Source organism: Haemaphysalis longicornis, unplaced genomic scaffold (genome assembly GCF_048455015.1).
Source record: "Haemaphysalis longicornis isolate Haplotype H1 unplaced genomic scaffold, Haemaphysalis longicornis Haplotype H1 scaffold_16, whole genome shotgun sequence".
Lineage (NCBI taxonomy): Eukaryota > Metazoa > Arthropoda > Arachnida > Ixodida > Ixodidae > Haemaphysalis > Haemaphysalis longicornis.
Genome location: NW_027526266.1, coordinates 23101400 through 23127052, shown reverse-complemented (window position 1 = coordinate 23127052; position 25653 = coordinate 23101400). Strand labels below are relative to the sequence as shown.

The following is a 25653-nucleotide window of genomic DNA, read 5'->3' as shown; positions in this document are numbered from 1 at the left end:
AGATGGCACAGTTGTTGAAGCATCATGCTGTTACTATGTAAACTGAGCTTCAAGTCACATCAGATCACACACATTTTAAAGCAAAGTTTTACTAACCCAGCCAAGCCAAGTTTGATTGATTGAAGGGTTTAACGCGCCGACGCAACGCAGGCGATGAGGCGCGCCGTAGTGGAGGGCTCCGGATTAATTTTGACCACCTGGGGATCTTTAACGTGCGCCGAAATCTCGTACACACGGGCGTGCCAAGCCAAGTTTCAGCGTACCAGCAATTTGACCTTTATTTGATCACAACTGTGCCGTAGCCTAGGCAACACCTCACCACTTGCTGCACCAAGCTTCACTGCTGCCAGGTGTGCTAGCCGCCGCTACCACCTTTCTTGGCACATGCACTCTCCGTAGCTAGGCGGCTGCCTGACAAATTCCAATTCCTTCTGTGTTACCCCCTCCTAAAAGAAAACAAAAAAAAGCGGTGAACAACACCCGCACCACCAAAACTATGGCAGGTTCACGTTTACAGCCAATCAGATATAAATGAACAGGGGCAAGCACCCAAAATGTAAATTAAAAAAAAAGAACTACTCAATTCATAAAAAAATGACAATTACATGAAAATCCAAACACGAAAAGAGCACTGCAGTCTGAAGAGGCCCTAAACTCTAACACCCATAGCTGCTAGAGGCACTATCCGTATTCCCGAATTTATGCAGTCTGTCTCCACTGCACGGTCCAGCTACAGAAAAGCACACCCCGAAGAACAGTACCGCTGCGCAGATATGAATATGAGCACAGGCGGGCAACTTCATCACAGGCAGCAACCACCCACAGCGCCTTAAATTTCATTAGATGAGCCCTCAAATGAGGACCACAATCGCAGAGACACTCACTACACCCTTAAGCAACACACATCACTTCAGAGCTGTTTATGAGCGCGAGACGTCCAGCATATTCTTGCTCGCAAAATCGATAAGCTCGATGAGGATTTGCACGGCCCGGTCCAGGGCTTGTCACAGATGTAGAGGTTCAAGGGACAAGCGGACATGTTTAAGTTGGGTTACAATCGGTGCTCCCTACTGCAATCCCAAAGGTAGTGGCTCACACAAGAGGCAAGCTGTCCACATGGACACCTGGTTTCGGGGATCAAGTCGATCATGTGGAAACAGTGCAGGGAAGGGCCTTGTCCAGTAATGATGTAGGCGAGTTGTCTGGGCGGAGGAAAACAGCGCGGTATAGTGAGCGTGCTGGGAACTCAGCGAAGGAAGTCAGTGTCAGCGTTGTCGGTGTTCCATCGCTGCTGCCACTCTAACCGACCAGTCCTCATAAGCCTCTCCGTCACATTGTTCTATGAAGCACAAAGAACATTGACTCACCTTTGACTCCCCACGCACCCGGCCAAGATAAGTGCCGCACTCACTTAGTGTGAACTTGGCCATGGATTAGAGCTCGGACCATCTTTCCCGGAGACGCAGGCTTTGAGCCAATGCATGTCTTCCCACGCCTACCGAATGAGTCATGCCTGACCACCAACATAGGCAAAGCCGTCCTACCTATCTTAACGATGAATGTATACCTATGCTAAGTAAAAGGTTAACAAAGTGAAACCAACGCTTAAATACGCCAAGCCAAGCTTTTGCTTCACAAATCCAGGGTTAGCTGAGCTAAGCTGGAGCCTTTTTTTACTTACTCTCCCTGTCAATACTTTCTTGACCAAATAACAACAATATTAGAACTTTTTCGTAGAATGGGGTACTCCAGGCTTTCGTTTTAAAGGGAATGTGAAGCCAGTAAAGCACAACAGGACATTTAGCAATTTGTTTACTCCCCTGATCAACTGAAACAAGTCCATAACAGGAACTATAGGCCATCAAACACAGCAGGGCTACATTCTGTGGAAACAAATTTTTATTCAAGTGCAGGCTTAAATTATGGTTGCCAAAAAGTGTAGTGCTCTCACAGTATTTGCTGTCATATGTAGTACACTTGCACAATTTGACATCATAGTTAAATTACAATCTCCCATGGCAATACACTTGTACAAACACACAGGCTTGAAGACAAGGTTGCTAAGACGTACTCACAGCCATAAATGGCATACTTACAGTATTTTACACTATATTTACAATACAACCTTGTCCAATGGCAACACACTTTTACAGCCACACAGGCTTGAAATAAAGGTTGCTGGAAAGTACACTCATCACAGCATTTACAGTCATATATGGTACACTTACGGTATTTTACACAATATTTACAACACAATCTCCCTGATACATTTTGCAAAAGGTCGCAAAAACAGTGTATGTTTAGGGTAACTACATTTGGAGCATATACTCTATGCATGCGAGAGTAAGCCTGACCTTTCTCTACCCAGTTGTTGGGGAAGGCAACAGTGGGAAATGTACGAGTGCTGAAATCTGCTGTCCTGCCATAATCATTCACTCCCATGGCCATGCATTTCTTTACCGTGCATTCCTTGTGCATTTCTTTACAAAAAAAATCACTGAACTCAATAAGCAGTGGTCCCGGGTGTTCGAATCCTGGACCAGGACGAATTTTTCTTCAACTGCGAAGTTTCTGAGAAAGCTGTATAGCTTTCCTTTGTAGCCGTATGGCTGCATTTAGGTGGATGTCAAACTTTCCTTCACAGAAACGTGCTCCACCTTGGGGATTTCCCCTAAATCTGGTCGATTAACACCTGTCCTTCACTTCGAGCTGTAGATCAATTCGCTTTCGCGCTACTAACGACTAGCCTCCTGGTTAGCTCAGTTGGTAGAGCGACTGCTCCGGTTAAGCAGTGGTCCCGGGTTCGAATCCTGGACCAGGACAATTTTTCTTCAACTGCGAAGTTTCTGAGAAAGCTGTATAGCTTTCCTTTGTAGCCGTATGGCTGCATTAAGGTGGATTTCAATATTTCCTTCACAGAAACTTACTCCACCTTGGGGATTTCCCCTAAATCTGGTCGATTAACTGCTGGGCTCTGTTTGGGCGCGTACCACCGCGTGACTACAGTGGCTAGATAGTGTGACCCCAGACAAGCTATGACAATAAGCTGAGTCCCTAAAGTGCTCTGCACTTATAAGATCAACAACAACAGAAACAACAAAGAAAATGAACTTATGGGCACGTAATCCCTTTCAATGCTGTTGGGCATCAAGCACAAATAGGCTTTTTTTTCTTTGCGAAACTCGACAAAAACACAGCTTCTCAACACATCCCGTGGTGTTAAGATTGTGGGCACACCTGAAGCAGACAAGAAACATGGCCTAATGTGGTCGGGAAATGACGCAGTGTCCAAAAACAGAACTTCTCGGCATAAGAGCAAGCATTTGTGCCCTCCCATAAACGATGCTCGCACCACTTTTTCGATGTGGAAGAAACCTTGGGATGCTTCCACAAAAGTGCTATCACTTTTAATTGGCCTTTTATATAAGGCACTATGATAGACTTGGTCGTCAAAGATGAATCTGTCATAGCACTCAATGGCACCATAGCCAGCCTCCTTCAATAAGTCACCTTCAGCAACAGTAAGCTTGGCATGCATGTTGCGCCCCAACAGTGTAGCCCCCTCCTCATGAATTGCATTGGAGACACGAGCATGGCCCAAAAAAAGTTTGCACGTGGCTCTTTCATCTTCGGTGATGTCTCCAGCTGAAACGAAATTCTCCAGACACTGTCCCATAACCACACGCTCAACAACCTGATGGGGTAGACCGTTAGCTGCTGTGATGGACTTGACAAGCTTTCCATTCCCACCTTCAAATACAAACGTGGAATTCGCCCACAGAGGACCAAGGTCTCGAACATTTGCCGCCAAATGCAGCAAAGAGTGCACATTGAACACCGGTGCTGCAGGTCCGTAGAGCACTTCGCGGCGTTCAACAAATGACAACAGTAGCCGATCTGGAATGAATTAAAAAGGAATGTTTCAGAGACATGGGTATGCAAAAAGGGGGTGTTGCCCCCTTCTGAATTTTTATGAAGGGGAAGGAGGAGGGGAGAGAGTCATAAAAGGGTATCTATCGAGGCCACCAACCCTGCCAATCATCATAGAAATGTTATTGGTGGCTATGTTTTTATCTAAAGCCACGCAATTAACTTATACAGGTTCTAAGTTCGCACTTGTTTACAGCTACATCGTATTTGCACCTCTTTCTTCGCTTTTATTTCTTTGCCGTTCTGCATTCAGTATTTCGACTGGCTTCTTTTTACTCATGTACAATGTTTAGGTGTGACACGGCCCGCACTATTCGACAACTTTTACATTTCCTGTTCATAGTTTTGTTGTGAACTTTGTGAAGTGGGCCGATCAGCCCCTCAAGGCAAGCTTCAGAATCCCGGCCAATGCTAAAGTGAGAACGCGCAACAAAACAGGGGATAATGATAACTTTTGTTCTATTGCAAAGGTGCCGAGATAGTACACTGGTCACACATTGGGCTGCTATGCAGTGCTACCGTGGAGACCCTAATCAAATGCCACCGCAGCACACACATTTTTTTTATTTCTTTACCCCTTTTAAGTGGCAGGACATTTCTTTGACCAAACAGCAAAGACTGTTTTTCACACATTGGCACACTTAAGTCTTTCACATTTAAAAAAAAATTAAAGGGGTCGTGAACAGATTAAAAAAAAAATAATAATGTTGTGTGTGCGTATTTCGAACTGTGAAACCTTGATAAACAAACTGTGCATAGTAGTTACGCTGGACAATATCGGCAAATGGGTAGAAACACGCAGGTACGGTTTCTCCAGGGATTTTTTCCTCGAGTCGTGAGGTGATGTCATGTTAAGAACTAAAGAAGCCAATCATAGCTCCCCCTCATCTGCACATGTGGGCGTACAGCAGGCTTGCAAAGAGTCAGATATGGCTACAACATCGGTGCAACCATAGAATTTGCCCACAATTGAACGGGCAATGTCTGATCTCTGAAACAACTGATCAACAAGGTCGAACTCTCAGTCAACAATGTGGGTGAGTGGCACAGACAGAGGCAACCAGTAAACTGGGTATTTGTAAACTGTTTATGCTGTTTCCCCCTAGTCTAATCTGTCGCTCTTTAAGCCAGTATTCTTGCTCAAGCTTGCTGATGTCCATAGGCGTGCGCACAGGGGGGGCAGCCCTCCCCTAATCATCTGAAGGGGGGCGCAAAATTTGCCCCATACCTTGCCGATGTAACACATGAAAGTAAAAATTTCTGCTCAGAAATATTTTGTGTGTTGAAATTCCATCGCATTGAAATAAAACTTTGATAACTGTCCCTCTTTGCACGGCGTTCGGACCGCTGGGCCTTCAGTGGGAAGTGGTCAGGAGTTGCTGTAAGGGAGGGGGGCAGCGGTAAGACTTTGCCCCCCTAAATCGAGAACTCTGCACACGCCTATGCTGATGTCTATCTCACATAACCTCTCATGTGAGTTACGCAAACGTGAGCTTCCTCATATGACGAGCGAAATGACCTAAAGCTTAAAATGGGAATTTACTGCCTGAACACGTTTATCTAAGGAACTCCTAGTTGTCACATATATAACACTAACCCATCTTTTACCCTTCATGTGTAAAAATATTGCACGTGAACCAGTGATACAGCGAGTCGCCAAGCCCCACCATCACGCACTTGGATTTATTCCCTTGTTTGCAGTGAAAGAACATAGTATTGTCAACTGAATACCCTCCCCTATGGCTTACTGCAGAAGCGTTCTACAGTAAGTTGGCAGTTAAAGCTCTAGATAGACAAGAATTTATGAAAGCAAACCGGAATGCTGGGCTAAATATAAAACGGCTTTTATGCTGCAGTTTGAGATGCATGAGCACCCTGCATCTGTGGTCCAGTGAGCAAAGTGTTCGACTTCAATGCAGGCTGGCCCGGTGGCTGCACGTTCGAATCACACGCGAGGCACCTGCTTTTTTTTTGCTAGAGTGGCTTTGCATTGTTTGACATGAAAAAGGTAATATTTGGAAGAGAATTCCCCAAAATGTGGTGAACTACGCCAGGGAAACTGAGTACAATAAGCCAGTAGGTCTGATTTCTGCTACAACAGTTGCCAGACAACTGAAGCAGTCACGCCGCTGATCGTGTGGATGGAAAAATGGAAAAGTATATCGGGCAACCAACAAAAGGATGCAACTTTTTTAAAATGTTGAGTTTACAGCTTTACAAAATATTATATACAAAGAGCGTTCATCTCTCAAATGTTGTTAACAAGACGTCACTGCTTGTTGCGCTGCCGACCGACAATGCACACATGGTTGCTTGCGATGCGCCTGAGAATGAGCATTTCAAAGGTGTCTCCGAAATTCCAAAAGCAACGAATTGTGAAAACATTTCGTATTGATGTTTTTAAAAGATTGTTCCTGCAGATAAAATTAAGCAAAGGCAAATGTACGTTCTGTTCACCACCCCTTTAGGAGTAATCATTGATTGCAGAGTATAACGCGCCAACGCAACGCAGGCGATAAGGCGCGCCATAGTGGAGGTATCCGGCTTAATTTTGACCACCTGGGGATCTTTAAGGTGTGCCAAAATCTTTTCACCGCCATCAGAAAAGCAGCCACGGCGGCTGGGAACCAAACCCGCATCCTTGTGCTCAGCAGCACAACGCCTTAGCCACTGAGCCACCGTGTAAGAGTAATCAGTAGGCTGGCTATTTAAAATAGGGCCCAGCTTCAGCATTCAGTACATTTGTTTTGTTTAGTTCTGACTTTTTTGTTCTTTTTATTATGCTCTAGCAGATTTTTCTTCTGTTCGGGTGGTCCAGACCTTTCTAAAATAAATCTTGCATGTATGACTGGTTTCGGATCACAAATCTTACAAGGCACCTCAGACGCTGAAGGTCCTAGTATAGTACTGACTAACATGTGCAGATAAGAATTTTCACCATAGCATGGAATCGTTCCAAAAAATACTTCTAACGCAATCACCATACACATATTTTTCTTAAGGATGGCTGCGTGTAAACTTTTAAAGATGGGATCAACTACAGTACACACCTTATAATGGTAGTCCTCTATATGAAATCTCGCTTTATTTGAAGTATTTAATAGTCCCCCACTGCAGTGCAGACAGGCCAAACCATCTCCACTTTACACAAAGTAGTATTCCCCGCATGGGGCACCTTGAGTATTCATGGTGACGGTGTTGGCGACACCGCGGACCCCGAGCCCCCAACATAAACTGTAACCTACCGTGGTGATGTGTTTAAAGGTGAAGGGTAGAAGCCTCAAACGGTGGCCGTCGGAGCCCAGGTCAAGCTCCGGTGGATGGGCTCCCTGTCTGTTTACCAGGCAGGGAGCTCCGGGACCTCTCAGGCTATCAGGGTAAGGTTTGAGAAGAAAGTACCCCCGTCCCCTGCTTCTATACTATGATGTATGGCATTCTCTAAACCCCCCCCCAAACGTGATCGGTCCCTGAAAAGGGGCCGCACCGAAGTATATTTTCCTTCATTGCCATCTTTGACATTTCCTGAACCAGATAATTTCTCTCGATTTCTTGTCATGGAATCCATCAATCCAACCCACCCTCTTGCATCTCAGTCAGTCTTCTTGATTGCCAAGTATCTTGAAGCCATAGTAGGAAAATCGTATAAGTGCAAAAAACAAAAGTCTGGTGAACTCCTAATTGAAATAAATGACAAGCAGCCGTCTGCAAAGCTTCTTGCTCAGACTAGACTGGCTGATCTCGACATCCGGGTCACACCCCATCGGAGCCTCAACAGCTCGCAGGGTGTGATATCCGAGACAGACCTCCTGAACGAAACAGATGCGGATCTCCTTGCCGGCTTGAAGGATCAGGGCGTCACTGCCGTGAGACGCATCACTATCCGCAGAGACGACAGGGAGATTCCGACCAAACACATTATCTTGACTTTCGACCGCGCAGTTCTTCCACAATACATAAACGCAGGTTTTATCCGTTGCTCCATCCGTCCCTACATCCCGAACCCGCGGCGCTGTTTTAAGTGCCAGAGGTTCGGGCACGGTACGAACTCTTGCCGTGGCCGAACGACGTGTGCAAAATGCGCGGCGCACGATCATCCGAGCGAGAACTGCCCATCCGAAACTCTCACTTGTGTAAACTGCGGGGGGCCGCATGCAGCGTACTCCCGCAAGTGTGAAAAATTCCAAATGGAAAAAAAGATAATTAACATCAAGGTCACGGAGAACATCACCTTCCCAGAGGCGCGAAAGAGGTTCGCCTCTTTCCCTCTGGGGAGGTACGCAGACGCGGCTCGCCGGGGGGCGGAGCGGCGTCTGGTTTCCACAGGGACCCAGTTCAGCGAGTCTGACCTGGTCCCGCCCCAGCCCCCCGCTGGGTTGCCCCACGCAGCCCAACCCGGCACCACGCCGCTTGCTGAGGCAGCAGCGGTTGTGGTGCAAACCACTTCTGTCGGGACCGGTGCCGCTCCCGCCTCTGTCTCCCCGTCCTCCAGTCCGTTGGAGGGTACCGAGGTGATGGACACCACGGGCCCCGCACCGGCTCCCACCGTCACCGCACCGCCCGTGCCACCTCTGGTGCCCCGGACGCCCTCGGCGGTGGCGGCTCAAACGAAGGGCTCCCGAGGGGGGGCCAAGTCTGGGGGGCCCGGTCCGTCGGGCACCCCTCGGACATCCGACGACGAGATGGATGTCGGGCCGTTCCTGCCTGCAACGCAGCGCAAGGAGCGGCCACCGACTTTCAAGCCTACAGACAGGCCTAAAAAGCCTAACCCCAGAGTAACAGCACCGAAAGACGACACATGAACACATACACACACTCCATTCATTCTTAAACCTAAATAATGGGAAAAGAAAACATCATTCAATGGAACTGCAGAGGCCTCCTTAAAAATCTTGATGATGTGTATGATATCCTGCATGCCAATCAGCCAAGTATCATGTGTCTCCAAGAGACTCACCTCAATTCCAAACAGACAAATTTCTTAAATAGGTACATGGTATTCAGAAAGGACAGGGTTGGCTGCACACACTCTTCAGGAGGTGTGGCAATTGTCGCCCGGAAATCCTTAGCCTGCCACCCTGTCACTCTGAACACTGTCCTCGAGGCTGTAGCAATTCGAACAATAATATTTAATAGGTTGGTAACGGTGTGCTCCATTTACATTCCTCCTGATCATGCACTTTCGAGCTCTGATTTCGAGGCGCTGGTCGACCAGCTGCCCGAACCATACATCCTAACAGGCGACCTTAATGCGCACAACTCTCTTTGGGGCTCCTCCAGAACGGATGCCCGAGGTCGCCTGATAGAGAAATTTCTTACGTCTTCAGGAGCATGCCTTTTCAACAAAAAACAGCCTACATACCATAACTTAGGACATAATACGTACTCACATCTCGACTTGGCTATTGGTTCTGCAATTCTCTTTCCATGTCTTGAGTGGGTCGTGGGCACGGACCCATATGGTAGTGACCACTTCCCCACATCCCTAACATACAGAGGTAAAGGCCCATGCAGTCCATCTGCTCATAACAGGTTTAATGAATCAAAAGCAAACTGGAGTACATTCACAGAAACATCTAAACTACACCACACAACCATAAAACACCTACACGTGGAGGAAGCAGCCCAACTCGTCACGGCGCACATAGTCGACGCCGCCGAAAAGTCCATTCCCCAGGCCTCCAGTGGGTCCCGCACCCCAAGGAGGCCCTGGTGGAACGAGGACTGCAGGCGGGCGCGAGAGGCCCAGAACAAGGCGTGGGGTGTCCTTCGCCGGTACCCCACGTCACATAACCTCATTTCTTTTAAACGGGCAAAGGCTTTTGGGAAGCGAGTGCGTCGTGAGGCGAAAAGGGAGAGTTGGCGCACCTTCATCACTTCCATCAACTCATACACTGACACACAAAATGTCTGGACACGAATACGAAAACTAAAAGGACAACAGACACACAGCCTGCCCCTGGTTAGTACAACAGGGGACACACTGGAAGACCAGGCTAACACACTTGCGCAACACTTCGAACACGTGTCCAGTTCAGCACACTACACCAACACTTTCATTAAACACAAAGCATCATGTGAGAAGAAGTCACTGCGTGATAGCAACAAGTCGCACACTTCTTACAATTCTCCTTTTTCAATTTATGAGCTGAAGGCTGCTTTGACCCCATGTAAACCTTCAGCTCCAGGTGCAGACAGGATTTCATACACAATGATACAACACTTACATGCAGACACGCTTGAAACACTTCTTCACCTCTACAATAAAATATTTCTTTCGGGGCACTTTCCACGCTCTTGGAGGGAGGCCATAGTAGTGGCTTTCCTAAAGGAAGGGACGGACCCTTCCTCTCCCGCCAGTTATCGCCCTATTGCCCTGACAAGCTGCCTGTGTAAGCTCTTCGAGAAGATGATAAATAGGAGACTCGTGTACTTCTTAGAGTACAACGGTCTTCTCGAGAGCTGCCAGGCAGGCTTTAGGGCGGGGCGATCTACGAACGATCAACTCGTTGCGTTAGACTCGTATATTAAAGATGCCTACCTCCATAAGCAGTACTGTATGACAGTATTCTTTGATCTTGAAAAGGCGTACGACACTGCTTGGCAGTACAGCATCCTCAGCGATTTGAAGTCCTTTGGTATGTCGGGTAACATGTGGAACACGCTTGCCAGTTACCTCTCTGAAAGAACGTTTCGCGTGCGAGTTGGAACTGCACTCTCTAGAGTTCATGTGCAAGAAAACGGTGTTCCGCAAGGTGGAGTTTTGAGTTGCACTTTGTTTATTGTAAAAATGAACTCTCTTCGGAAGGCTCTGCCACCAACCATTTCCTGCTCAAGCTATGTAGACGACGTGCAGTTATCCTTTAAGTCTTGTAACCTGTCTATCTGCGAGCGCCAAGTCCAGCTTGGTGTTAACAAGATAGCTGGCTGGGCAGATAGGAACGGTTTTAAATTTAATCCAGTGAAGTGTACTTGTGCTTTGTTTTCGAAAAGGCGCGGCATTCGGCCGGATCCAGACATCAAACTCAATGGTGTCTCAATTCCAGTCAGAAATGAACACAAGTTTTTAGGTGTAGTCCTTGATGAAAAGCTCTCGTTCATTCCCCACATAAAACAACTTAAACATAAATGCTTAAAGGCCATGAATATACTCAAGGTTCTCTCCCACTCTTCATATGGGACTGACAAACAACTTCTTTTACGTGTTTTTACCAGCCTGATAGGTTCACGGTTAGACTATGGAAGCGTTGTTTGTGGGTCAGCAAGTAAGACATCCCTCAAAATGCTGGACCCAGTGCTTCATCTGGGGCTGCGGTTGGCATGTGGCGCCTTCCGGACTAGCCCGGTCGAAAGCCTCTATGTGGAGTGTAATAAGTGGAACCTACAACGTCAGCGAGCATACACAGATCTCCTTTTTGCTTTTAAAATTTCATCTATGCCACACCATCCTTTTAAATCGGCTTTTTATGATACGTCTATGACTGCACTACTCCTAAACCGACCATCGTTCTCTGCGCCCTTCTCTTAAAGAGTTAGAGAGGAAGCGTCAGAGCTTTCTGTCTCCTTTTTAGACACCATACAAAGTTCTCAAACAGATTTTATAGCACCATGGCATCTCCGCCCTGTATCATGCGACACATCCTTCACACATGTAGATAAAAACCGAGCTCCCACATGTGCAATTCTGCAGCACTTCTTGTATTTGCAGCAGAAGTATCAATTTTCTGAATTTTATACGGACGCCTCTAAAACTGCCACCTCTTTGTCCTGCGCGGCGCATGGGCCCGGCCTTAATGTCACTAAAACTCTTAACAGTAATACGAGTATCTTTACGGCAGAGGCTTATGGTGTACTTCTTGTTGTTAATCATATCCTTCAAAGTCACATCCCACAATCCAATATATATACAGACTCCCTCAGTGTCGTGCGGGCGTTGTCGTCAACAAAGTCTTTAAAAAATCACGTTGTAAATCTAATAGTCAAGGGTATTATGTCTGTGTATGTCCACAAATTTGAACTAGTCCTTTGCTGGGTCCCTGGCCACTGTGGTATAGCCGGGAACGAAGCAGCGGATCGAATGGCCGCTGCTGCTACACTCTCGAATACAGTAGACATAACCACATTACCCTACACCGACGTGAAACCACACATCAGACAACAACTTCGCAAAACATGGCAAACACACTGGAGCGAACAAACCGACAACAAGTTACACGTAATAAAACCACACTTAGGACCATACACCACCGACACACGCAATAGATACACTGAAGTCGCCTTGGCTAGATTACGGATAGGGCACACTCACGCAACGCACTCGCACCTGCTCACTGGATCTCGCAAGACCTCTGTGCAGCAGGTGCGGAGAGGCCCTATCCGTGATCCACATCCTCATAGAATGTAAGGCACTCGACACTACATGACGCAAACACTTCCCTCAACTACACACACGACATATTCCACCACACCCATCATACTTCTTAGGAGATGATGCCATGTTTTCTGTTCAGCGCACGTTTAAGTTCCTATCAGAAGTTCACTTTTTAAAACTCATCTCATACCACCCATAGCTTTACCCCTATTCCTATACACCAGCCACCTTATTTATTTTTTAACCACTCTTGTTCTTCACCCTGGCCCTTTACACCAGCCGTACTCATAGTTTTTAACTGATTTTATTTCGTGTTGTCTCCTCATCAAATAACTTTCTGTTTGGCGCTCTTTGCCCGTGTCGGCCTTGCGCCAATAAAATCAAACCATCATCAACAAAGTAGTATTACCTGTTGATGACAGTTTTCTATTGTGAGGACTATGTCCTGCAAGGGTTTATTGTACTTGAAAATGTAGAACGTAAATGGCCAGTTTGGTTCAATGCACTTGTGAAGACAACCCATTAATTGCATAGAGTTCCAGCAAATATATCTTTGGAAAGATACCCAGAAAAATACACAGCAAGAAATAAAGTACAGAAAACTGAATATTCAACCATAAAGTGTCACTCATGCCTACAGCTGCCATCCTGGTGTGATAGTACTGATGAAGCAATAAAACTAGTTTTCAACAGCAACAGGTATGTCATTCAATACTGGTTTAGTGAAGACAACAGATTCATCTAGTTAATGGCAATAAACAAATGAGCTTCCTTTAAGATGAGTTCCTTTGAGATGATTGCATTATCACTCGTCCTACTTTTTCTTCCAATTATGAATAACAGGTGAGCGCATTACCTGAACACACAGTTCACTGTCAGTAGCATTCAAGCCTGCTTTTCTCTGAAGTAAATTTTGTAAAAACAATCAAACCACATCAAATAATTCTGTGAACCTCAAATGACACCACTATCTAGCCCTTTCTTGCAATCGAATTCCTACCTGCGCGGGCAATGTCGTTTGTGGACAGCGAATCTTTCAGGAGAATGTAATTGGTTCAGAGAGCTTCGCCAGATGACGCCAGTATTCCTGCGGCAGCACACCCTCAAGGCAAGGGAGAGCATAGAAGAGCAGCCAGCTCCTCCACTCGGACGCCTTCCAGTTGCTTCTTTCATCGAGGGATCGAGGCAGCCGTGTTATACAATGAGGTGGCTGGATGGCCAGCAGCCGGTCATTGACCTTTTTCAGTTTCGGTGGATCACCTGCATATAAAAACATTCAGCGATAATATTTCTCTGTTTTTAAAAAAGTATTACCAAGTACAGTCTATGCCTGTTCCAACAGACCCTTTTAATCTGAAAAAATATGTCTGCTGTTCTTGAAGCATGCAGAATCCAAATGACAAAGTGGGTGGGTGGGGGGGGGAAGGGGGGGGTGTATATGTGCATCAAATTGGAACTGGAATCAGTATTGCTTATAAATGCCACTGATAATCAACTCTTTTTACCCACATGCAGCATGAAAGTTTTCAAATCTTGGCACTGCTGCTTACAAGAGTCCTGGCCCATGCAGTCAAGTACATGGAGATGCACGCTAAGCTGGGCAAATAAGGCAAGAATGTAATCAGGAGTAATTACTACCTAGCTATAGAAATCAGTCCTTGCCAATAGAATTTGCCAAGGACCCTTTGAACACTTCATGCCAAGGCCGGTTTACCCAGAACCGTTTTTCAAACAATTTGGATCGCTGCCCCACGTTCTTCAAGCCTGCTTGCAGGTTTTTTATAAATGATCACATCTGGCCAGTAAAACTCTTGATACGAAATCTGATGAAGGTCGGCTGTGAAAATGGAAGTTAGATCAGCCGGACTGCACTGCCAGCGGCCGATTGCACACAATGGACGAGAACCATCCTCCCATTTGAAACAACTCTTACCCTTTTTATCAAATGGAAGAGAATCGATGCTGCGTGGAAATAATAAATGCCAAACTTCACTGAACTTCACCTCTGTATTACAGAGTATGTTGCGTGATGAGAGCAGATTCGACCCCTGGGTGCGCCGCTTCGTGCATTTCAAAGCACTCTTCTTCAATCTCACCAGAGCCCCATTTGCTGGCGGCATTTTTGTTTTTGACACGAAGTTGACCGTCTGCTTAGACAGGCCAATTCTTCTGGTGATGTCGTTTTGTTTTTTGCCATAATGAACAGTGTTAATTATGTTCACCTTATCTGAGTGACATCTACTACCCTGTCACTGGTGGATCTCCCCACAATGCGTTTACAAGAAATGGTGACCACTCAAGTTAAAAGTAAGAATCTTCCTGTCCATTGAGGTAGTCATTATATCTAGGGAACATATAAAAGCATATTACGTACCAATGTAAAATGGTGCTTTGCCATTTGGCTTGGTAGGTGGTACTTTGTCATTTGACTTGGTCGGCGCTGCTTTGTCATTTGACTTCGTAGGCACTCCTTTGTAATTTCCTTTGAACATGAAGTCTGTCAGTTGTTTACAAACCCCCTGAAGCACACAGTGCATGTAGTCAACACTGACGCCGGAGACCAGGTTGAAACCTAAAAGAGATGAATTCAAAGCCGGTAAGCAAAGCAGTGAGTCATACATACTGTGGCTGTGCCATTAAATATCAAAATATTTTGAAAATTACTATTTTGAAATTCAGTTATTCTGAGCTATGTCTAATGCATAAAACGGAGAAAGGTTTTCGTCTTTTAAGATGCTGCATTTAAAACAACAGAGCATCAAACTTGTATGTCGTCCTAATAGCCCTTTTAACATTGCACTAATTGCCAAATTTGTGAGTATCCAGTGTTTCTTCAAACCCACTGTTATTTTACATTTAAAATGGCATGTGTCAAGGTAACTACCAGAGAGGCTCGACACTTTTATGCGGTCTACTTATGGCCTTATCTTGTGAAATATTTTAAATACGGCATTCACTCTGGATTTTACAAACATCAGACACATAGCTACTGCAGCGAGACTTCTATCAATTAAGTGACATTTTTGTGTCCTACTAAACTAACTTAATCTCAAACACATTGAAGGTATTCAGCAATTACATTGCACTTGCATATGCATTGCCATGAAAGCTACGCTTAAAATGCCTTTTCCAAGAGTTTTGTTTCTGCAGCTGGCACTTGTAAAATCCCCAGCTTTACTGGGTAGCTTTCTAGAAATTAACAGTAGATTGACAGCAATTTGTCGTACTATTCTGCAGAAAAAGTATGATCTATGCCGCAACATTTAGCTCTCAACAAACAGATCATTTGCTTTTAATCCCACGAGGTCAGTGGGGGATAAAATACTTCACGTGAATTAAAATGTCTAAAAAAAACAGCAAAAAGGGATTTCACCTCCAAGCCCCATTACAGAGCACACACCACAGGATTTGTCGTATGCTTCAAACCAAACTGTATTCTTCCTCACAACTATAAAACATATTTCAGTACCTACCTGAAAGGTTTATTAAGGCTGATGGTCCTCTGAAGCCATTGAACCAGTCATCTGTCACATATGCCAGATGCATGTCTCGCAGCACGCCGTCATGTGTTCTTGGTTCCATCAGTTGACTGGTATACCGCATGCTACCTGAAATTATGCAGAAATGACACAAAAAATTGTCTACTCAGTGCCAAAAAAATGTACAAGATGAAAAAGAGTCCAAAACTTTGAAGAAAAAAACCTCATGTCATTACCTGAGCAGCAATTACGCACGTGGCTAATGCAAGTTCTCTCACTAAGTGTAAATGTGGCTACGTGCACAGTACAAAAATAATACACATCTTCATTAAGAGACCTGCACAGCTGTAACATCCTCTCCCACGACCATTCCAAACAAAACTTCCTGATTATAGCTGTCACTGTTCAGGAACGATTTCTTTTTTTTATCTGTTAAGCATGAATCTCAAAGCATGTTACATCAAGCATAACTGGGGCTCTTCAATTTACGGTCTCGAACTCACCGTAGACTCCGTGAGAAGCAGTCCGGCATTCGATTTTCCCATGCGTCCCTGAAGCTTCAGAGAATCCTCGGGCTACCCGCGGACTATCTACAGCAAGTCCGACACTGTAAATCGAAGAGCCCTACAGTGCAGACATTTTATAGTACTTAGCATTCCCTTAATACCTCCAATGGCAACACACACTTTTGGTATGGCTGCTGTAAAAGTTTGTTTCAACCCAACGCTAAAATGCCTTGCACTAAACGAAAATAGTAACATGTTATTAAAGCTCAATTCAAAGCTGCTCAGGCCACAAATCCAGCAGAAATTCCATCTACAACTGTGCAACTAATCACACTAAAGCAAGCTATTGCACACAGTTTAAAAAAATTGATGCACAAAGAACACAACTACGAGCACTTGCTCTGTACTTATGTTTTTGGCACTGTAATTTTGTTAAAGCAAAACACTAGGAAAACCTACAAGCATGGTCCGATGCTCACCTTCTTGGTGGTCAGTCTTCGAAAAGCACCGAAGGCAGCCGTGGTGCTTGTTAAACATCTTCATGTTTAACACAGCTGCTCGTGCAGGTGCATCCACTGCACAACACAGGACAAACACCCTTGAGCTGTGCACACAAGCTTCGTGCTCCCACACAATCGGCTTCATTGCAGTTACACCCGCCACGAATCTCGAGAGGAAAGCCTGCATGTTGGGGTGGGTGGGCCCAAACCAGAGTCCAGCCAATACAGGATGCTTGAATCTGGCAGCAGGTGGCAGTTCATTTAAAGTGAACTGAAGTGGCCAGACGGACGTCTTGGACGATTTGAATACTGGACTTCCGTCTGTGTTCATGGTCAACGTCAAATCATCCGGTGTTAGTCCTTCCGTCTGCTGCAGATAACTGAAGGACGTCCCATTTGTAATGTCGGTGATTACATCGTCGCACTTCTCATTCCGTGCCGTCAGACCACCTGCAAGGTCCTCCTTTGTGCCTTCAATAAGCGTCTGTAGCTGTTTCCTGGTGTCAAGAGGGATGAAGAAGTGCGACTTAGCGTGCAGGTCCGATGCTGGCACTTTAGTATCGCAGACTTCGCATACGCAGTCACCATTCTGGTCTTCTTCCAACACAGATTCACATTGTACGCACCGTTACCAGTACTGCACTAGGTCGTTCTTTTGTGCTACCCACAGCTTTCTAAACATGTACTGGCTGCGCGGCAATACTTCCATACCGGCAATGTTATTAACCAGTTTGGCGAGGTCACCTAGAGCTGTCCAGGTTAGGCCGTGCGCCACACAGAACGACATTGCCATGGCAGTTGCGCCAGCTTTGGAGGTCCCGATGGTGGGTATCTTTTCCGTCGGCAGTTTCGAAAAAGACGACGAAACTATTTCTTCCTCGCTTATCTGAGGAGGCAAGTCAGTTGCACTTTCCTCACACGCGCTGGGCCAGTCGGCCACGTTCGTACCATCAGCAAGAATAGTGCCGTCCTGTAGCAGATCGCCGAGTTCATGGGAGGGAAAACTGTCGTCCGCGGCAGGGAACTCCTCCACCGATCCATCTGAATCACCGCTACGAGAAGTAGAGGCCCCGTCATTGCGCCAATCTTGAGGCGCCGATTGTCGCCGCTGCCTCTTCAGACTGTCATAGTACGTAGACTTGGGCACACGGAAGTCCTCACTCTCGTGGAAGTACTCGAGCTTCGCCTTTCTTTTTTCAGCAGTCGCCATTGCAACCCCACACAAGACGTCCAGTTAGTCTGAGTCTTTCATCGTCGATTGACGTCGCGGAACGGCGCAAAATCGAATTCCTATCACTTAAGCACAACAGCAGCGGGCTTGATTGGCTCGGCCACTCCGTCCGTCACTGTCACTCGTGCCTAAGCTAAATAGATCACTCAGCTGGCTAACCTGACTCACGCGCGCTGCTCCCACCCATGGTTTCTCCAGTTTCTCCTATCGATAGAGTTATGCTTCTATATACCTTCATCCATGCATGGAGAAAAAAAAAAGCCCAGAAATTTTTTCTCTTCACTCTGAATATGTGCAGTAAGTGCTGACCTCTTAGATCCTCGACCTCACACAGGGCCAGTCTTTTAGGAGGCATTGACCGAGCACACAATAAAGTTGTTCTCTCTCTTTCTCTTTGAGAAATTGTTTAGAAGCCTAGGAAACTAGGCCAGCGAGACCACAGTATATTAGTGTAATGTTCTTTTTTTTTCATTCATAAGGGTTGAACGTCAAGCAAGGTAACAGGGAAGATCTGATACGTCATTTATTTCTTCTCGAAACAGGTATAGCATTTTTTTTATGTTTAAAAGATAGAAAGACGGTAAAAGTGAAAGGCCCTCCGGTAATCGCATCGGACGCCTATTGTGGAGATCGTGAGCTGAATCTACCCGTGTGCTGGGCCTTTCGGTATGGGACTTTGGCCTTTTCAGCACACCCCAGCCCTGCTGGGTTGAAATAAAGTATTGTTATTGTTGTTACCCGGTGGGGGTTTTCCCACTTGCCCTGCTAGGCCTGCCGCCACTCCTCGACAACATCCCGGGGATCTGTCATGGCCTATACGCTGACGACATAACCATGTGGTCGTCCAGGGTTGATGAGAGAGTTAGAGAACCGCCTACACGAGGCAGCGGATGTGGTGGCTGCCTATGCCAAGTCATCTGGTCTCAGCTGCGCCCCGTAATAGAATGAGCTGTTCCTGGTTTCATCACGCAAAACACTCCCTCCAGGTTCGCCTACTATCACTCTACGCCTAGAGGGACATATCATTGCGCCATCTCCGACCGTGAATTAAGATACAGGGCATGATATTCCAGGCGGACCGCTCCAACACCCTTCTTATCAGCAGAATGGTTCATGCCTTTAGGTTCAGGTTCAGAAGCTTCAGGCCTTGTCCAGGCCTTCATCGTGTCGAGGATTACATACGCTGTGCCTTACGCCCTGCTTAAAGCCACAGAGCTCGAGAAAGTAAACATCCTTATCGGGAAGGCATACAAGCAAGCCATGGGTCTCCCGGCAAGCACCTCAACTGCACGGCTACTCCGACACTTGGCATCCACAACTGGGCCGAGGAGTTAATAGAGGCGCACTTGTCTAGCCAACGGTTAAGGTTAGGAGCAACCGAAACGGGGAGGTTTATACTCCCATGCCTGGCGCTGTCAGCCCCACTCAGCCACCCACCTCTCCTTACTGGTAATGTACCCCACTCCACTAGACAACGCTGAATTGTGCCCGCCTTACCATACAATATGCACCCTGTGCATCACGAGGATCGCAGAGAAGCCCAATCCTGGACCATATTTTGGTTGTACAGAGATGCATCATCTACTGCCTACAAGGACACAGCCTGTTACTCTGGAAGAGCAGCCATGGCAGCCACTGTAGTTTTAAATAAGCAGCACAAATGCAGCATCTTAATCCCTGGACACGGCCCTCTCCAAGCTGAGGAAGCGGCGATAGCACTTGCACTTAGCCAAAGCAACGCCAAAATTATAATCTCAGACTCCGAGCACGCGTGCTGCAACTTTGCCTACGGTCGCTTGCACGTCACAACACTTCGACTAATCAATCAGAGACCACCAACGAGACCAGTCAGGATTGTATGGGCACCAGCTCACAGCGGCATCCCTGGCAACAAGATCGCCAACCTCATGGCTCGCGATTTGACCCGCCAAGCCAGTGCTGATGAAGCCGAGACCGAGCGCATGCAACCTCTTGTCACATACCAGGAAATTACGCAACCCTATAGGCTGTCCTGTAAAACCTACTATTCACCCCACAAATCGCTACTGAGGGATAAGGAAAGATTATTGCGTGTATTGCGTGCCCTGCAGGTCAACGCCTTCCCACATTCAACCAGACTTCACCTCTTTGATCGAACATACTTTTCTCCACTTTGCCGCTGCTGTGGAGAGCCTGGGACTCTCAGACACAGTGGGCGGCTGCGACAAGTCTACCCTAGACCCCCCCTAACATCCACCTTTCCACAGAGCTTTGGGAGAGGCCTTGGCCACCTCCGGCCTCAAAGATCAGCTGCGCCTGATCGAAAGGGCTGTCGACGCGGCCTGAGCTCAAGGCATCCTCGAATGAGGAGACTTTTGTGAAGCAATTCCTTTATGGAATTAAAGTTTATTCTCTCTCTCTCTCTCTCACTCTCTCTCTCCACTTTTTCTATCCTGCAAACATTTTTAAAAATCCTATGTCTGGTTCAAGAAGAAAATGACGTACCACATTTTTTTCCTTGATTTCCATGCACTTCATGACTGTACACCCTTATTTCTGTTTTCGTTTGCCAAGCCCCTCATTTTGAATTGTGTGTGTGTGTGTGTGTGTGTTCGTGTGCGCACATGTGTTAGCGAAGGCGTTGGAGATGGGAAAAATGGCTCACGTCATTGAGTGACTGAGAATGGGTCTGTTCACAGAAGTGAACTGGTTCATTTGAACGGCTGAGCGGTTCATTAACCTATGTTAAACATAATATAAATTATTGCTTAATTGAGGTACGGGAACTTTTCCTTGCTATAGACACCTTTCTTTTGTCACAGCGTCTGGTGTATTTGTACAGAAAAGACCTGGCTTCACCGTCATTACAAAGGTTTTTATGTGTCTGATATTTCAAGATCACTCTGTCAATATTTGAAGAAAAAACACAAAAAAAAGAAAAAACACAAAAAAACACACTATTGAGCTGAGACACTAGAAAAAATTACTCTGGAAAACACGATACAAGAGACTAATTTTAATACATGAAATGTAAACTGTAGTTTTTAAACAACCCTTTGCTCAGTTTATTCGAAACGAGATGGGCTTGCTTTTTGGCACTGATAATAGACGCAAAAGTTGCACACCAGACCCAGCTTGGTCGGCCGACACGCCTCTACTAACGCTACCGGAACGTGCCGACGTGATTCATCCAGAGCCATCTGGTTCAGCATGATTCTCTGATCGAGCGAGCAGCCGTTGAGCGGCAGTTCTTAGAGAGAGCCACTGTGCCAAAGAACCGCTCGGAGCAGGGAGCCAAGAACCGCCGCTGAACTGAGCGGCACAGAAGATCCGGCTCGTTCCTGACTCGGACTATAGCTGAGCGCAAAAATGTAAGTGCGGTGAATCATAAAGGTCACAGGAGTGTATTTTCTAATTACTTTTAAAATGCATATGCAGTTCAGTCACTGCTGGCATTGCGGCCTCCCGATTTGCCTCTCGCAGCCGCGGTCTCTCAACCGCCGTTCTCAAAGAACGGCTCAGAAGATCCGGCTCTCCTGACTCGGACTGTCTGCTTACACGACAGGTGGCGCTGGAGGGATTTGGAAAATTAGCCCTGCCTGGCCCGGCAGTGCAGTTGCTTTCTTGCGGCGATAATAGATGGCGCAAAGAGCCGGCTCATTTGACTCGGCTTTTCGGCTCAGTAGGCCCTTCTTCCTCCGTGGTTGGCTCTGCTGTGGCTTGCCCCGTTCGACACGGATCACTGAATGAGCGAGAAGGGGCTCCCTCTCTCCAAAAGAACTGCAGCTCACTTTCACTGAGCCGCAGCTCACCTGCTCTTCAGAAAGAGCAGCTCAAAAGATCCAAACCGCTCCTGAGGGACGCATCTCTAGAAGGCGTAGTGGACGTAGCACACACAAAGCGGGGGACACCCGTGCTGATCTAAATAACAGAGGCGTTTTTTGTACCTGAACTGGCTGCACTGGTGTAAGCAGTGCAGCGTATGTTCATTTTCCTGCAGTGGTCTGCATGACACTTGACTAATCTGCACCGGTTCAGAATGCACTTACAAATTCACTCGTCGTGGAGCCAAATGAATTGTTGGTATGTTGGGCCCTCTCTCACGCAATACTCTAAGTGTAAATATACAAATAAGTATATTTTAATGCTGACTAACCGTGGTCCTACACAATTGCATGACCCCAAACAGCGTTATGAGAGCTTTGGATGAGAGCATTAACCGTGGTCATATGCAATTGCGTGACCACGATCAGCGTTATAACAGCCTTGGATGAGAGCGTTGCACAAGGGGCTCTCAAATTGTATCTAGGAGTGTGAGCCCAGTAGAACTTGCCACACGTGGGGGGGGGGGGGGAATTCAGCTGGTTTTCCCCAGTTGGACATAAAAAATTGAATTCAAAGTGAATTGACTCACATTTTAAGGATTAACAACGTGAACAAATCTCCAATTTTTAGTGGTCATCGGAAAGGGAAATGACAATCTCTGGACGATTGCTGATACCTCTAAAAAACATGGAGGAAGGAGCTTCAAGGTTTAGTAGCGAATGTGAACAAACAGCTGAAGGAATGCGGATTTCGGAAAAATTCCCCCCCCCCCCAAAAAAAGAAATTTCTGCCGTGCTAGTGCATACCAATGATGCACTAAGGCAGCTGGTGAGTATATATGTTTACTGCGGGTGCGAGCATTTGGTCCAAACACAAGATACGAAGTATTTTGTTACTTTGTTCTTGCATTGCAGTTGTTACCCAACACCACGAGCTTCTCATCGCAAAAACACCAGCCCAAACAGATTACCTCAACAAATTGGCTAAAAAACAGCATGAGGCAATTTCTGAGCAGTGCCCTTGAGCACTGAGAACCGTGCCTTTGAGCTCATAATGTCATAATTTAGGCTGCTTTGCCACTTTCAATTGCAGCAAGCAGGTTTTCTACCCACTGATATGTAGATCGAGTCACTGCACTTGCTGAATATCTTCAAATTTAGGAATGGAATGAGCAGTGTGCCCCTTAGTAACGTTTATTATACAACTTGTATAGAAGGCTCTGCCTCCATGCAACTTGCAACGCCATTCCGGCCATTCTCCTCCTCCTCCTCCTCCAACTCCTCCATGCGACTCGCGCGAGATCCTCCATTGCAGCTCGCTTTCTCCCATCCTTGGAATGTTCGCGTGTGTGCTGTTCACGGAGGATTTACAGCGTGCGGTGCTTCCTACGGAGCTGATTAAGGATTTTCACCCCAAAAACGCGACCGATTTTTCGAGGCAAAGAACAGTTTCTGCGTACTGGCGCAGCGAAGCGGGCGACGTGGAGGGATTTTATCCCGCGTACGTGACGGCACTGTCAGGTAAGCGAATAGGTTTTCTTGCTTGGAATATGCCCGTGAAATAGTACCAAAGTATATTGTTCTATAAGTTGATGTGCGCGACGAATGGTAATGAGCAAATTAGCTTACGTTTATTAGCGTTTAATGGACCCTTCTCGATGCCACAAGGGCCTTTGCGTTCTCGGTCGTAGCCGCGTCTCTAGTTACACAAATTACTCTTTCTGTCTCAAGAAGAGCTGGCTTTCCTTTTATTGGAACAGGAATTGCTAGAGGAACTGCTTTGTTAAAACAAAATTGTTGAAAAAAACCGCAGTTGTTGCGAATAGCGAAAAAGTATCCTGTTAAATGAAACTCAGCCAAGAGCAAATGTACGCCGAAAGCAAAATCTCATTATAAAGAGCAGATTTTCCTGCTTTCTCCTAATTTGTCGCGATGAGAGCTTTTTCTCTATCGACCTTTAGCGACTTCCTCAAATTGTATGAGTTATCTGATGTTGTAACGTAATAGTAATGATTTTAATCTCTCTCTCTAGACTCACTGCCGGGGCTCACTCAAGCTTTGAAAAAATCCCGCTTCGCTGTGCCGAGAGTGATTTTGGCCGAAGTCACGAAGACTGCCATGGTAGGGTGTCCTTGAGACCTCATGACTCAAGTAATAAATATAAAGCGCCTCTTGATCTGACAAATCTGAGGGATTGTTGTTTTATTGTAAATTACTTGCTGCGGCTTTGTTTAATGTATAACGTTGGAGGCAATTCTGCTGAGTACAAAATATATAATGTCATTATAACCAAAAAAAAAATCTTCCAGTAATGCATGTTTTTAGCATCTACGCGATGTTTGATTGTAGGGTTGAACGCGCCGACGCAACGCAGGCGATGAGGCGCGCCGTAGTGGAGGGCTCCGGATTAATTTTGACCACCTGGGGATCTTTAACGTGCGCCGAAATCTCGTACACACTGGCGTATTTGCTTTTCGCCTCCATCAGAAAAGCGGCCGCCGCGGCCGGGAATCAAACCCGCGACCTCGTGCTCAGTAGCGCAACGCCTTAGCCACTGAGCCACCGCGGCGGGAATCTACGCGATTTTTACAGACTACTAACATTGCATAACAGTAGGTTAGGGGGGGCTGCCAGTAAACTGCACTGAAGACAATGTGCTTGGAAATTTTAATGTGATCACTGTTATTCAATGTGGTCCTGATAGTGTGGAAATGTTTGCATGGCATTGTGTTTTCTACAAGGTAGTGAAGTTGTGGTCAATGTGTGGTTACCATTCATTTAATTAATGACCTATATAACTTATCGCTTTCTTTTTGAAGCCACCTAAGAGCCTTACGCAAAAAGAAAGGGCCGCCAAAAGGAAGCAAGCTGCAAGGAGGGAGCTAGGTGGCATCATCGAGGCTTTTAACGCCTCTGACCGCAGCCTAGAACTTCCGAACGTAAGTTTCACTGCAACTTATGTGTATTGCAATATATCTATTCTACCAGAATTTGACCGACATTTAATGGGGTAGTTCTGAACTCCGGTTTGATGGAAGGAAGCTCATTTGGTCAGGATAGGTCATGGTATAATGGAATAGCAAAATAACACCCACCAAAATATTTCACTAATTACATATGTTTTGGCTCGTACATGAGATTCCTGTTCACTACAGAAGCATCAGTACATAGGGTCTATTTAAGCACAGCCAAAAATATGACATTCAGAGCATTAGTAAAGAGGAGGCAGATTGCCCTTCGTTCATCTTAGCTTTCGTTGGGGAGCCTACATGTATCTTATACTAGCAAAGTATTTTGGTTGCTGTTTGTATGTTTTATTGTGGCTACTTTAATTATGACTAATATTTGAGCAGCTGTTTAAGTTAGCGCTGCTCGAATAAGTCATAACAAACCTTTTTAGCCAGCAAATGTGCTTGTGAAAAAAAAGTTTTTATTGCAGCAATATCTCATTAGCATGACCACGACTGATCAATGTGATATAAATTTTAAAAGATTTTTCGCCAAAGTATGGTTAAAAAGGGATGAAATTTTGGGTGTTACAAATGTGTTTCTGTCCACGGTGGATGGTGAGAGGGACAGAATCATTTAGCCGACCGCAAACCAAAGTGACTCCCTTGCAGTGACAATCAACGAAGTTTTGTTAACAAGATAAGTAAGCTCCTGTCCCCCCTTTTGTTGTAACTGTAGAAAGTTTATTAAATTCCACAGTTTGGCAGATGCCGTCTTATAGCTTTTGTAATTTCACCTTGCTTTTCACTTTAAAAACAAAATATTTTTTTTCTTTATCTTTTTACGCAGGACATCTTCTGTATTGAGGTGTAATGTCTAACTCACTT

General features: G+C 46.0%; 1 pseudogene; it reads right to left on the bottom strand.

The window, feature by feature from the left end:
- Positions 1 to 1092: 1092 nt before the first annotated feature.
- On the bottom strand, positions 1093 to 17993 carry LOC144166075 (uncharacterized; annotated as a pseudogene).
- Positions 17994 to 25653: the final 7660 nt, after the last annotated feature.